General features: G+C 51.6%; 1 pseudogene; it reads right to left on the minus strand.

Moving 5' to 3' along the window:
* Positions 1 to 3: 3 nt before the first annotated feature.
* LOC119112724 (dihydropyrimidinase-like) lies at positions 4 to 14,265 on the minus strand (annotated as a pseudogene).
* Positions 14,266 to 15,138: the final 873 nt, after the last annotated feature.

Here is a 15,138-nt window from a genome sequence, read left to right on the forward strand (position 1 = left end):
CGGCTCTGGCTCCGGCGCACCGCCGCTCTCCTGGCAGTCCGGGTCAGCCGTGCTGCTGCGGTCCACCGGCTGCGGCACGCGCACCTCATCGCGCTGATGCACGCGCAAGTATACCTCGGGCGAGAAGGCCGGCGTGGCGACGAAGCGGCCGGCGCCACGCTCCACGCGCAGCTCTCCCTCGTACCAGGCAGAGGCGGCCGCGCGACACCACGCACTCGGCCACGCCGCGGCACCGCATGCCCTCGAACACGTTGAAGTCGCAGCGCTGGTGGTGCGTGCGCGCCGAGATGACCCGGCTGGCCTCGCCATTCCAGACGACGATGTCTGCGTCGGAGCCGACGGCGATGACGCCCTGGCGGAGCGTGGACACGGGGTCGTGTGACGATGCCGACCGACGACAGGCAGGCACACGCTGATCACAGAAGCAGACGGATGGACGGCCTTATCCACATATGGTGAGCAGGTATGGTATGCCGCGCCTGGTGATGACATCCATGACATGGCAGCATACAGTGTAATGCGCCATAATGATGCCATAGGGTTATCACTGATTGGAAGGTGGGATCAGCGCAGGATCATGTTGCAAGTAAAAGTTTCGGGTGCAGTGAGAAGAATTCCAACTGTTTCAAGACGCGTGCGTTTATGGTGAGTTGGAATAGCCGTGTAGTATTCCTATTTCACGGACTGATTGTCAACCTCACTTTTCTGACCTTCAAACAGTGATTACATTCATTTTCCCTGTGCAAAGTACCACCTAAAAGCCAACAAGTTCGGACACTTAACCTACCTTCCGGGGATAGACGTTGAATATTTTGGCCGCGTTTGTGCTGGTGACGGCCACAAAGCGGCGCGGGTCCATCTTGCCAGAGGCGACACCCTTCTCCCAGATGACAGACATGCGGTCCTCCACGCCGTTCACGCCGTTCGGGATTTTCGTGAAGTCGCCCTTGCCCATAGCCTTCTGTTCAGAGGTGAACGTGCAGTTGTCCGTGCCGGTGCACTGCAGGTCGTTACTGCAACATGACGGCCTATTTCAGCATATGACAAGCGGGACATGACCAGGCGTACTTTCAGCAAAGGCGGTGACAATTCTGCCCAGAAGGCCTTGGAAGGTAATATGGAACAAGCTTTCTTTCACATTCTTAATTCAACCCTTTATGAAGACTGAACTCCTGTCAAGTCCACCATATGACGCATTGCGCCGTTTATGGTCCTTTAACGACCTAGTTCTGTTCTGATATTGTCGGATCTTCTGACATCTTTAGGTCCCTCAAATTACCCTTGAGGGACCACGGCCGTGTCGTAGTTCATACACAATCCACATGCCGTCGATGGTTTACTTGCATTAAGTTATCGCAGATTTAACAATTGTGGTCGCTTTGCGTCGTTCATAGTTTGCCGATATTTTCATGCCGATTTTAGCCAGGAATCTAAAAAAAGCAGTCAGCACAGGTCATGGGCTAACGACCCCGCAACGATGAGATACAACCTTTACAGCGCACGAAGCGCACCGAAAACGTTCCGATAAAATCCCCAGAACATTCCGGCTAACATCAGCTTACTATCGCACACCGAGGACGAGGCCAGCGGGCTGCCGCCGCCGCCCCAGTTGCCTCCCACGCCCGGCTCCTTACTTGGCCAGCATGTCCATGAGGTAGGCAGGTGTGCTGGGGTCGGGTCGCAGCGGCGGGCCCATGACGTGCGCGGCCGCGTGCCGCCAGCACCGGTTCCAGTAGTGGGTGCCGTCGGTGCCCAGGCCAGCGGCGATCGGCTCGCCGTACACCACGTGACCCTGGCGCCGCTTGGCCGACACCACGTCGGCCGCCGACTTGGACATCACGTGCACCACGTACAGGGGGCAGCCCACCTGGTTGGCCAGCACGCAGGCGCGATTGGTGGCCTCAGCCTCGACCTCCTCCGGTCGGCACAGCTCGTGACCCTCGGGCCCGGTCACACCGGCCGCCAGCATCCGCTGGCTCATCTGCCGGGCGGTTGGTAGCAACCATCAGATGTCGACGAGAGCTGATAATGACGATGATGCGGCGTGGGGACACATCGAACGGTCAGTGGATACGGATATGGCATAGCAGGGAGACTAGATACAGGCATGCCATCACAGAGAGAACCACACTGTAAAGCGGAAAGCAAGGGACCCTGTCATCCGGCGGCTGCCGCGCTGCGCGGAAAATACGCCAGCGGCCAAAACACGGACACTTCGGATGGGAGTCGCACAGCTCTATAGTGACCCTATAGCCGCACAACTCTATAGTGACCCTATAACCGCCAAACGAAACTCGACCACGTCAAGGCATTGCAAGGCCGTGGGCAGTTGAGCCACAATGCGTATGAATAAATCTGAAGGCTGATCGAAAAATGGCTGTAACCATTTTCACCTATCCCTGCCGCTCTTGAAGGAACGTGTCCCCCCACCCGCTCCTGCCCCAACTGTAATCGCCCGATCCGGTAGATAGAAAGTAAGCTAGCATGCCACCGCCATGTAGAACAGCTAGTTTTGATCAGCCATCAAATTGCATGTCAATAACTACGAGATGTTATCACACCGTTGGACGAAAAAATATACCTCTTTGATGATGTCCCCGTTTTCCGCATGAACTTGTGCGAGGGCTCCGATGGCTTTACACTGGGTAAACGATTTTAGCAAATCTTCGTCCAGTAATTGCCAGGTGTCCTTGTAGGCCATGAACATTTTGAAAGAGTTGACCCCGCACTCGTCAACCAGCTGAGCCATCTCCTCCTTGACCTGGAACATGACCGTGAAAATGAGGCGCACACAGCTAGGAATTTCAATTTTAGCCCACTTGCAGGCGGAAGTAAGCACAAAATAGTCTTGAGCAGTGCATGGATATAGATGATGATTTTTTGTACCAGACAACAAATTTATTTTGTGCTTTGGCTGTGGCCAGGTGAGGAACAATTGAAGTGACCTGTCTTAAATTGCACCAGAAGAAAGTTAACTACGCACCAAGCGAGCAACGATTTAAATTAGGACTCCCCGTGTCGCACGCTTGAGTCATTAGTCATGATTTGAGTGCAGCGAAACGAATCAAATCCTCCTCAACGCCATCAAGTGAAAGCATGACGGACCACTGGCATTGGGAAACAAGGCCATGCCCATTGGTGGAGTATACTCGGAGAAGTTGGTGCGCCAAAGGTGCTGGAGCGGGCATGCTTCAAAAAAAAAACATGCAAGTATTTGGGGATGCTGCGCCCACTTTATTATGTTCTGCATCTATGGCTAGATGCTTAAATACGAATGAAGAAGTGCATTCATGTATGTATGCATATATATATATATATATATATATATATATATATATATATATATATATAGTACGGATAAGCTGTGGCAAAAGCGGGAACTTTTCACCTTGAAATGTCAGGTTTCGATTATACATGCTCCATTTACAGCATACGCAGGAAGACATACGAACTGAACACGACGTTTTCGTAAGCTGCACTTGTGTCAGCCGTCACACTTAAGTCTGCACCGTCACAGAGACCATGCCGTGTCGCCAACTGCTAATATACTCCACGAGCCTCAGCCCCCTCCCACCGCGTGCCGTACCTTATCCGACCACCAGGTGACGCCGACGTGGAAGCCGTAGTCGCAGCAGACCTTGTCGTCGGCCCAGCGGCGCCACTGCACGTAGGCAGAGACGAGCGACTCGTTCCGCTGCGGCAGCACGAAGTCCAGGATCATGGTGGTGCCGCCGGCCAGCGCGGCGCGCGTTCCCCAGTAGAAGTCGTCGACGGCCGACGTGCCCATGAACGGCAGCTGCATGTGCGTGTGCGTGTCGATACCGCCTGTGGCCGAGCAGACGGTTAGCCCCGGAGGCGACGCGGTGGACAGCGGAGGTCGGCCAGGCCGCCGGTGGCAGCCAGAAAGACCGAGGGAGATAGGTGGGCGAAGCGAAGTTGTTCAGCAACTTCAAAGTGTCTAGTATGTATCTAATTTGGGCGGCAATGACCGACGCTTGCAGAAAACAGCAGCAAAAACAAATGAGAAAATTCGTTAAGTGTCACCAGCTTACAGCCTCGGCAGTTATTGCGTCATGAGCATGCGGCGTACGGACCTCAACACATATGGGAAGGTTCAGCACTAACCTCATGACGGTACGTGGAAAGAAAGGTACAACAATGCCTCTGAGCCGCCCTCTCCCCGCGCAAAGGCAAAGGCAAGCAAGGCAAAGGCAAAGGCAAAGGCAAAGGCAAAGGCAAGGCAAAGGCAAAGGCAAAGGCAAAGGCAAGGCAAGGCAAAGGCAAAGGCACACGCACATGTGCACGCGCACGCACACGCACACGCACACGCACACGCACACGCACACGCACACGCACACGCGCACGCGCACGCACACGCACACGCACACACATGGTCCAACTGAGGACGAGCTCCGCGCACCTGCGACATAGCATAGCACCAGTAATTGTTACTCAGAAGCGCGTTTAGTGATTTGAACATATCTTAGGCTAGACTCAGGCAGAACAGCGGAACGAAGTTTATATGCTAGAATTCTAAATTAAATCCAATATTCCACATTTGAATATATTGAAGGAAGCATCAGACGTGATGAAATATATTCCCTTATAACTACTGGCATAATGCGTGGAAAAGACTGCTGCGAACAACACAATTTTTCCATTCAGTAAATATGCCCTCAATACGTTATTGTTTGGTATTGTTGTTCTGTTGTTGTTGTTTGCTATTGTTATTGTTCAGCTATTGTTCTGGGTATGCTGTTAATAGTTGTAGCATATCTTTTAAATGGTACAGTTCCTTTTCATGTTCCAGATTGTCAGAACTGATTGATGAGTACATACACAGTTCTACTAGCCAATCATAAGTAAAACTATTTGCATAGCCAAACATGATGTTGACAAGCCATCAAATACAAACACCATAGTGATTGAAAATATTAAATCCCAAAACTATCAGCAGGAACGCGGGAAATATGCTCAAGTTGGTGGGGGGGGGGGGGGGAGGAAGGGGGAGAGGCGAGCACCGACTTGTCAAAATGGCCTGTTAAATTAGATTATGCGTCCCTTACAAACCAGCATGGACCCTATTCAGGTCGAAATGGACCCTATACAGATCATATGTGCCTCCACGTCGCTCTCTTTACTCCACAATCGCTCAACGGAAACGCCCGGGGATACACACAGGGGACCGGCGTCACCAGGGCCGAGAGCGCTCGTCTTTGGACGGTACACGGATGCTTCAAGAATTGGGTTGCCGCGGTTGTGTAGCACAGTGCTATATTTCCTGGCCAGGCCGTGCCGTAGCAGCCGGTGGCTGTACCTACCACGGTGCAAATTCTTTCCGGATGCTTTTTTATTACTTATTTGTAGGCTGTTTTTTTATTTCTTTTCATCTTCCGCACCGTGATGAGCCAGCAGGCGATTGCAAGCAAGCACTTACATTTTGCTCTTTAAACGTACCGCACATGTAGCTATTGGGGGAAGCGTTACACATCTGCTTAAGCCTCGGACTGTACTGGGCCTCGTTCACACGCTTTCTGCAGCGTTTGCACATAGGACATAGGTACAGCTGCCGCGCTACTAGCGTGACCAAGGCGCATTCGTCTTTCCACCCCGCCTTATATGAGCCAAACTCCGGAGGCGTTTGGAAACCGCAGCTTTCCAACCATTCTTAGAAGCAGTTCGTCTTAGAAGTGCCTGTGCATCGTTGTGGACCGACCCAGTGGGTCGTCTTTCATCATCGCGAAGATTTGAACACCCCTGGCAGCGGGAAACTTGCCTGCTGTAGGGTAGATTTGAACACCCCTGGCAGCGGGAGACTTGCCTGCTGTAGGGTGGTGGCAAGTGTTTTCCTGGAAAACCTTGGTAGAATGGAATGGCAGCCAGGCCGGGATCGCTGAGCTGAGCTGCGATCGGGCGCGCAATGAGAACCTTGGCAAGGACGGGGGGGGGGGGGGGGAGCGTATGGTTGACGAAGGGCCTCCTGATAGTGAAAGGGCCCTCCCCCGGAAAACTCGCCGGTTATGGCCCTTTTGCAAATCGCGGGCCCGTCCTTGCCCCTGCCTGGAAAATGAGCCCCAAGTGCTCAGACTGATCTGAAGGCGACAGCTGGGTGTTGGTAATCTCCGCCCGAAATAAATGAACACTCTCGTCTCAGTAGTCCTCAGTCGGCACAAGAGGTCCTGTAACAGACATTTGAGATCACGTGCCTACGGATGGAGTTTTTCATGCGACCCGCGGCCAGCCCTTCGCGTCATTCAGCCCTCCAACCGGGCCATTGATCTTTGGTCCCGGGGCCCTTCGGCCCCCCTTCGAACCCCCTTAAAAAGCCCGTGACCGACTCGGGGCCACAGGCCGACACTGACCTCCTGTTAGGCATCATGAGCCCCTGACCGACACAGGAGCCCCAGCCATTGTTTCAGACAGCCGATCAATACAAATCGTGGCCTCCGGCCTTGCTCCTGCTTGGAAAATGGCGCCACGTTTCAAACTACCAGGGAGCCAGCTGTTCGGTGTTCGTGTTCTCTGGCGGCTGAGGAGTCCGAATTGTCTCAGGGAGCCCTCAGATGGTGCAAAAGGACCTCTGGCTAATATTGCAGGTCGCATCCCTACGGGCTGCGTTTCCTCATGTGACCTGAAGCCAGTCCTTCAGGCCCCTATGCCCTCAAACCGCGCCTTTGATCGTCCGTTCCGGTGGGCCGTCCGAGCCCCTCTTCAGATCTCGTCGAACACTGTCCTTGGTCGGCTCGGGCCCCTTACAAACACGAGACCCTTTGTTAGGCACTGTGGGCCCCTGACAGATAAAGGGATCCCCACCAGCGCAGATCACTGGCCCCGGCTTAGTAGCTGACTGGGACGTGGACGATCCGGTCCGTTCCGACACGGAGCTGACTGCGCGGTGCTGGTGGTGCCTGACGGACATATAGGCCCATATCGACTCAGGGTTTCCCGGTCGGCGCAAAAGACGCTCTGACTGTCATTTGATGGCACGTTCCCGCAGACCAGGACCCTGATTAAGACCCCAGCCAACCCTTCGTACTCTCAACCTTCCAATCTGACTCCTGATAGTCGTTCCCGGTGGGCCCTCCAGGCCCTTCGGTCCTCCTCGAACACTGCCTCCAGCCAACTTGGGGCCCCTTGCCAACACAAGGTCCCCATTCCGGCTTTGTTCCTGGTTGGAAAATGGATCCTCAAGACCCCCAATGAACCCCAAGGCCCTCAAGGTGTGTGACCGCGGGACCCCCAATGGACCCGCGGTCACACACCGCGCGAGCCAAGCGCTGCGGGCCGTGCGCTCGTGTCACCAAGAGAGTGTGACCGGCCAGACAAGCCCGGTACAGATGGAACGGTCCCCACACAGTAATATCGGCTAACTGAGTTGTGGGTTTGCGCCTCAGACATGCCTCACATCGATGGACCGGACCTTACAATTTCATACTGGCTAGCTGAGTTTCACACAAATAATTTTCTGAAGCGATGTCATTTGATGACTGCCCCAGTTAAATGAACCCTACCTCCGTGCGGCTCACGAGAGCTTGGGCCCATGCAGATGCTTCTTCTATCTTCGGGCATATAAGATATAATTGACTGATCGTGTTGTACGTGGTCTCAAACAAATAATCTTCCTTTCGTACGCTGCCTGTTCACGGGCTTCAAAAATCACAAGAACAGTGTGTCAGCAATAAACAAATATGAAAAGCAAGTGACATTCGGGCTAGCGATGGAACCGTGATTGATTCAGAAGTTTATTTGCAGTTTCATTTCTTAAGTCTCTAGTTTAATTACCATGGTTCATTTTTTTCTAGCATGTGTAAGAAATGACGAACTCCCGAAAGCACTTATCAACCCAACAGTTCACGAGTAACGGAAACATTGCAATGTCGTATTGTGTCTTCAGCCGTGACATCTCGGCGGACGTTGCAATGTCGTATTGTGTCTTCAGCCGTGACATCTCGGCGGACGTTGCAATGTCGTATTGTGTCTTCAGCCGTGACATCTCGGCGGACTAAAGCACTGCCATAAGGAAAGTAGCACCAGGTCGTACTGACCCTCAATTGACCCATTGCTTAATGATTGCATACTCACAATTTTTGATGCGCAGTGATCACAAAGTTTTTAATAAGTCCACTGCATCGTTTCTACATCACTTAAAGTCACGGTCGGTGCCGTGACCTGAGGCTAAGAAGTCATATTGTCTTCATAAATAAAATGGGAACACGTGACTGGGAACAACTCACGTAGGTTGGCGTTACCAAGAAGGTACGATTTCTCATGGTCACTATGTTTATCATTCAGCTATAATCCAGCAAAGACCCTTTGACACATGCCTTTCACAAATCACTGAGACCATAGCACGGCGACCGGTGATTGGATCGACGTAGAACTTTCCTAGGTAAATGCGTAGCCTTCAAAGCCCACGTTTACTCCTTTCACCTCTAAATGTAATAAGTAGGTGCAAACAAATACGTGCCTACAAGTTGTCGAAAATACAAAAAGCAAATAAAACTGCCGGAGCAGTTATGAAAACACAATCTTTCGCAATCTTGAACCATTTGTACCTATCAACTCCATTAATAACTTCACATACCACATGAGTGGAAGCGCTTATGAAAACGCGGGATGTCGCTAAGTAGCACGGACGTTGAAATGGTACACACTCAATGCCTATGGTTCGCACCGAAGCCATTTTTTCCCTGCTTGTCACGGCGTGTCCCAAGCAAACTAATGATTACATCATAAGCGCGTGCCACCAGAGCAACGGCCGGCACTGGACGGATGCTGACATGTCTCAAACATGATCCGCACGCCTCAGAGAGCTGATCCGTTTACGGGTCTCCAGCCGCCAAGTATAGAACATAAACAATGTCGGCATGACGTACGACTACGTGCCAGGCGGACCGACACGCACCTCTTCAGAGCTCGACCCAGTCTGTCTGTATCTCAAACAAAGCCAGAGCACGCAAAAGAAATATCAAGCAGAGAAATTTGATTTCCAGGGAAGTTGACAAACTGAATCGTAACATAAAGGCAAATATCGCTCCGCAAGTGGAACAAAATTTCCGTTCCGCAAGTAGGTACACCGCGCGCGTGGAACAAAATTTCAAACGTTGGTATCCTTGACCATGAAAGATCTTAACACAATAGTTTAAGGTGTGTTAAACGTCTTAAAAGTGACAGAGCAACCACAAGTCGGCGGATATACTGAAAACCACGCTACAAAATGATTCGAAGCTGAGGGTGCAGCTGCAGAGCAGTAAGGAGGATCGCCGCTCCATTATTCCCCAAAAGAGGTGAACAATTTTGTAGGGGTAGCGATTTGGGGACCAGCAGCTTTCTGAAATGTTTGATGAATCATTTTGTAAACATGAATGCATAAAAACTGCGCAACTAACCAATTTCCGTGGGGACAAATCAGAACAAACTTTGTGGGAAACGTAAATTAAAAGTGGTGATGCTTACGTCAACAATTGAGCTCCTCACACAAGAAGTATGCACGGATAACATAGACTGCGTTTTCGAACGAAAACACCAACATTTAATAAACCCCTGTTGTGTAGTAACACCACGACAACATACACCCACGTGGGTCTATTCTTAAAGGGCAAGATGAAACACCGTAGACATCGTGATTATGATTAGACGTGCAATTCACACTTCTTGCAACCGCTTGCCTTCCACACATATGCACTGGACATAGAATTCTCGAGCTCATTTTCAGCGCGTTACTGTCCTTGTTATTGTTATCACATGCCACCACGCCGCTGAGGCTCTGATGGCGTTTCAGCGGGCCAGGAGCCTCACCGAAGAGGCCGTAACACACATGTTATTAGCCTTCTGCGTTCGCCACGTGGCTCAAACTTTTCCCTGTATAAAATCGGAACGCCAAACACGAGCTGGGAGGCGTCAACGCCGTCGTGGAAAACACGCCATTTGGAAAAATGGCTGTTGCACGAAGGAGGTAAATCGGCAGGTTATGTTTTGCGGCAACAGATACATGTTCATGACATATTTTGCACGAGTGATGCGCCCGAAATGTCTCAGCCTTTCTCCATAAGACTTCATCAGTTTGATTGGCTGTGGTGATGGAGGTCGCCAAGGGTATCGTATTATGGCATTTTGCCGTTTTCGTAAGCACAGACCAGGGTGGATATGATGGCCCTAATCTGGAAACACTATTCTAAGATTCAGATTTTTTGGCAAACATATACCCGACATAGAAGTACAAATTGCACGACCAGCAAATCTCTTCTTCCTCCTTTTTACTTTATGTTGAATTTACAATTTCTGCTATTTATCATTTCATGATTTAATTTTTTTGGTAAAATTGCCACAAGTTATATGTTGCAATTAATACTTTATCATCTAGGGGTTATGACTTATATGGCATGGCTTGTTACTTAAAATGCACTCTTAAAATTCATTATATGAGAATTTAAAAAAAAAACATTAGCATTTTCAGTTACAATTCTTCCTTCCTCTACCCCACCTGAATGCGCTCAACTTCAAATTTTATGGGGCTTTGAGGGGAAATACGATTGGGTTAATCAGATAAATGCTATTTTATTTGAGCTTCTGAGATCCTAGAATCCACAATCTATTTTGCCGTTGCCGTAAGTCCTCAGCCCGTAGCAACAGGAAAGTAACGGTACTTCCTTATCACTACGCAAATTAGACCCAGCCCATTCGGGTAGGCCTTAGACATATAAAAGTCAGGCGGTCCCTAGACACACACAAAAGGCTCAGGGTGAAGTACAAAAGAGTCAAGGTGGAGTACAAAAGAGTCAGGGTGGAGTACAAAAGGACTGCCACCAAGCTCGCTGTTGGGGTCTGCCACATCGAACCACGTCAGCAGCGCTGAGCCGCCCGTCTTACCAGGCATGACATATCTGCCTGCGGCCTCGATGACGCGCGTTCCTCCGGGGACGGCCAGGTCGGTGCCGATCGCTCTGGAACGGTCACCGTGTTCGTCACAACGCATTCGGGCCTCTCGTTTATTACTTACGACCAGCTGTTGTTCCCCGCTTTGTCCACCCTTCCTGCCAGGGTGAGAGGCAAGCGACGCCATAGAGTCTCAGCAGCTAAGGGCGTCGTTTAGTCCCAATGATGACGACTACGACCGGTTGCTGTCATCATTGGGGCTTCACAACGCACTCAGCAGTGGAGGTCATGTGACGTTGCATGTTTCCCATCCTGACAGAAGAGGCGGGCACCGCCGGGAATCAAATCTAGTGGTTGTGGTTCCCATGAAGAACCAATTCTATCTGTCGATGCTTTTTTGAATTTGCCAGAGAGGGGTTCAATTACACAGGTTTCTATGCAACATTTTGACGAGCCGTTTATATGGAATGCAATATTGCGGATTTAGCAGCAGCCGAGGGTCTCAACGAGTGTAGGAAATTAACGAGTAAAACTCAACGACATCTAAAATATACCGCCAGAATATCGCACAGCGCATCTCTGCGTTACTTTAGGATTTGTTCACGGGGCATCGTTTTATAACGTCGCTGGCACCCTGGCTCAGGCCAAATGCCTGGCTCAGGCCAAATGCCTGGCTCTGGCCAAATGCCTGGCTCTGGCCAAATGCCTGGCTCTGGCCAAATGCCTGGCTCTGGCCCAAATGCCTGGCTCTGGCCAAATGCCTGGCTCAGGCCAAATGCCTGGCTCTGGCCAAATGCCTGGCTCTGGCCAAATGCCTGGCTCTGGCCAAATGCCTGGCTCAGCCCAAATGCCTGGCTCTGGCCAAATGCCTGGCTCTGGCCAAATGCCTGGCTCAGGCCATATTCCTGGTTCAGGCCATGGGCTTGGTTCAGACCATTGGCCTGGCTCAGGCCGTACGCCAGGCAAAGACCAGTTCCTAAAGATAACCATGTACAACAATGTCAGATTTACTACGAGCCATGAAAGTTGACTAAAACTACAGCAATTATCGACCAATCACTTAAGAAACCGATTGATGCTGAACGAGCTGAAACAAATGCACATTATGACATGACTTCTGATGAGCACCATTCTCAATGCCGACCAGTTCACATGCAAAAAAACTAATTAATATTGTACCGAAGCATTGTTTGCCACATTGCCGTGCGCCTTAACTATATATCCCATACGTGTGGGGTACGGCCGTCCAGCCCAGCCTGGCTTTATTGCTAACGCAACGAGCTGGACCCGAAGCCATTAACACAACGTGCGCGTCGTGTTCACTAGAGAGCGGAAGTGCTTGCGAACTGCGAGCCCAAGTATTTATGGGACGAGCACGGGTCGCTAAAGGGCACACTAGAGCCGGTTAGTGACACCACCAACACCGTATCGTCTGCCTGCTTGCTGTAGTACATCAACAGGTGGTCACTTGCGAAGACCAAACCTTGCCGTCAGACCTTAGTTGCTCATACGCGATCAAATGGAGATATCCCGTGCGAAGTGTCGGTGTTTGCAGACTAATGCAATTACGCGAGACACCATAGTCGATTATTCAAAATTGTCTGGAATGACCGTTTAACGACAGAGGTCTGGCGAGATGAACCACGTCCCTTGGGCATTTCTGATCCCGTATGTCGTCATCAGGTGTGGAGGACGCCGCGGCAGTTCTCACCGGAAAATCCGTGCAGTACGAAAGCATTTTGAAGTCGACCATCAAGGAGCGTTAACTAGCGGGTAGTCATCGATTTATGGAACAATGTGCCATTTTGAATTCACCTCTATTGCTTCGATAAAGGTGCGTTACCGAAATATCAACCAATCTATTTCTCCATTCCCCTGGTTTTCTCCGAGAAACAATGCCATTTCTACTGTCTTATCTTCACAATGTCTTTCAGTGTAAAACCCACACGAGTGTAGAGCACTCTGTTCAAACGGCGGCACGCCAGTAAACGGCAGCACAACCAGTTACGCCCAAATCCGAGGCGCAGTTGGTCGGCAGCGTTGGTCACCAACGTCCCTTGGCGCCGCGTCCGAGGCGCTTTGGGTCAGCAGTGGCACACACCCAGAACACCAGCACGTCTGCTGGATACATTACAGGAGCAAAATTTCGATGTCACTGTACCGGCAACCGTTCCCGAACAAACGCCGGTGGTTGACACCGCCTCGGTGCTCCGGAATCAACTCCGGTGGGTGGCACGGCCTCGGTATTCCGGAATCAACTCCGGTGGGTGGCACGGCCTCGGTGCTCCAGTTGGCAGCGCTAGAGCTCTGCCGATGCTGCCAGCTGGAGGGCGCCGGCCAAACCATGACGGCGCCAGGCCGGCAGACATGGTGCTAGTCCGGTGACGGATTTTGGGCGATTGTTAATGCACCTCTGATCCATACGCAGCAAGCTCGAGCGTCTGTCCGACATGCTGATATCATAGAAACACCCCTCTGCGTGGCTGTCATCCCGTTGCCGTGTGGTTGCACCCACTCCACCAGTCCCACCGGCCGGTGTCGTTTGTTACCCCTCTGCGTGACTGTCACCACGTTGCCGTGTGGTTGCACCCACTCCACCAGTCCCACCGGCCGGTGTCGTTTGTTACATTTCATATTTCTTATCAGGGATAGGCGGCGCAAGCGCGAGCAGCACCGTCGCGATACCCACTGTATAATGCCGTCCTCCACCAGCACGTCGGCGTCAAATATGCGATCATCGTTGACGACCCGCCCTCCGCGGATCAGAAGAGGGCCCTGTGGCAAGGCAACACACGGGGTCATCCACATCGCTGACGACCCGTCCTCCGCGGATCAGAAGAGGGTCTTGTGGCAAGGCAACACACAGGGTCATCCACATCGTTGACGAATCGCCCTCCGCGGATCAGAAGAGGGGCAATGTGGCAAGGCAACACACGGGCTCATCCACTCCTTATATCGAGATCAAGACACGGCATGGTTCGGCACTTTGGCGGCCGGTAAGGCGTCACTGGCCGTGTACTGATCGCCGTACACCTGACACAAGGATCTCTGTGTTACATGCTGATCCCTGCTTAACTGGGAAATATCCTCTCGTGGAGCCGAGAATCTGAGCGGAACCATTCCGTGATGCGGACGTGTCATTCAATGTCAAAGTAAACCCAAGGGGCGGCTTAGCAAATACCACTTTACATGGACTAAGGGCACAATGACTATCATCAGTTGTTAACGCAGCTAATCGCCAGTTTCCTCACTGCAGGCCTCTCATTCCGACTCACCACGCCCGGCACTCACCGTGTCCGCCATCTCGCTGGTGTGCTGTCGAAGGTCGCCGCCCACCTCGCCACGCTGGCAATACACAGCTGCGGTCCGCCGCCACTGTCACGTGCGCTAACAGGCTGCCGGCCCCGACCGCCGGCGGCACGTACACCTTTCGGTGATCGCTGATGCCGGCTCAAAGCCTTACACCTTCTTGCGACTGTTACCATCTGGTGCCGGCGGGTGCTCGGGCGGCCGCGCGGACGGCTTCACTGGCCCGTCCCGCCAGTGGGCTGAAGACTGAAGCGTAAACATTAACATGGAGCAGAGGCGCGGCGTAACGCGTGCGTCAAGGCTCGAAACGCACACAACATAATCTAAACTGACTGTGTGAGCGCATGCAACAGGTCTCTATTCACGTGCACAGTCTGAAAAACACCCTAGCTGAACAGACTGAGCTACATTTGGCTCCCATTCTGCTTCTCCATAAGCGCTGAAAGAATTGCTAGATTGGTGTACTTAATGCCTTTGTGTACAACGGGGACCCGACAGTCAATAACGCTTCAACCGTTAGCTAACCGCCCGACGGTTTGGAGGCCCTTGGTTTACAAATGAGCCACTCGCAAAGTACACCAAGTGATGGTTTGTGAACCACTCAGGTTCTGACCAGACGTTGCTGTGCGTGGCATACTAAAAGACGTCAGCGACAAGTTCAATTACTTTCTTAAATATCCACCAGCAACGGTTAGCTTAAGCGTCCAACACGAATCGCACGGTACAAACGAAGATAATTGGAATGTTTCTCGCAGGCCGACATTGTCTTACCTTGGTCCACTGGCGGATGCCCACTACCACATCAGTAAGACTTTTTACGGGAACGCTTAATCACGTCTTTCGTTAAAGCAGCACTAGACACCAAATCGAGATCCAAGTTACCATCTGCTGGATTAAAATCGCTAAATGATGTGATACTTGCCAGATATTGTAATAGTAGATGACCCGAATCTT

The sequence above is a fragment of the Pollicipes pollicipes genome, unplaced genomic scaffold, assembly GCF_011947565.3.
Source record: "Pollicipes pollicipes isolate AB1234 unplaced genomic scaffold, Ppol_2.1 Scaffold_7261;HRSCAF=8764_pilon_pilon_pilon, whole genome shotgun sequence".
Lineage (NCBI taxonomy): Eukaryota > Metazoa > Arthropoda > Thecostraca > Pollicipedomorpha > Pollicipedidae > Pollicipes > Pollicipes pollicipes.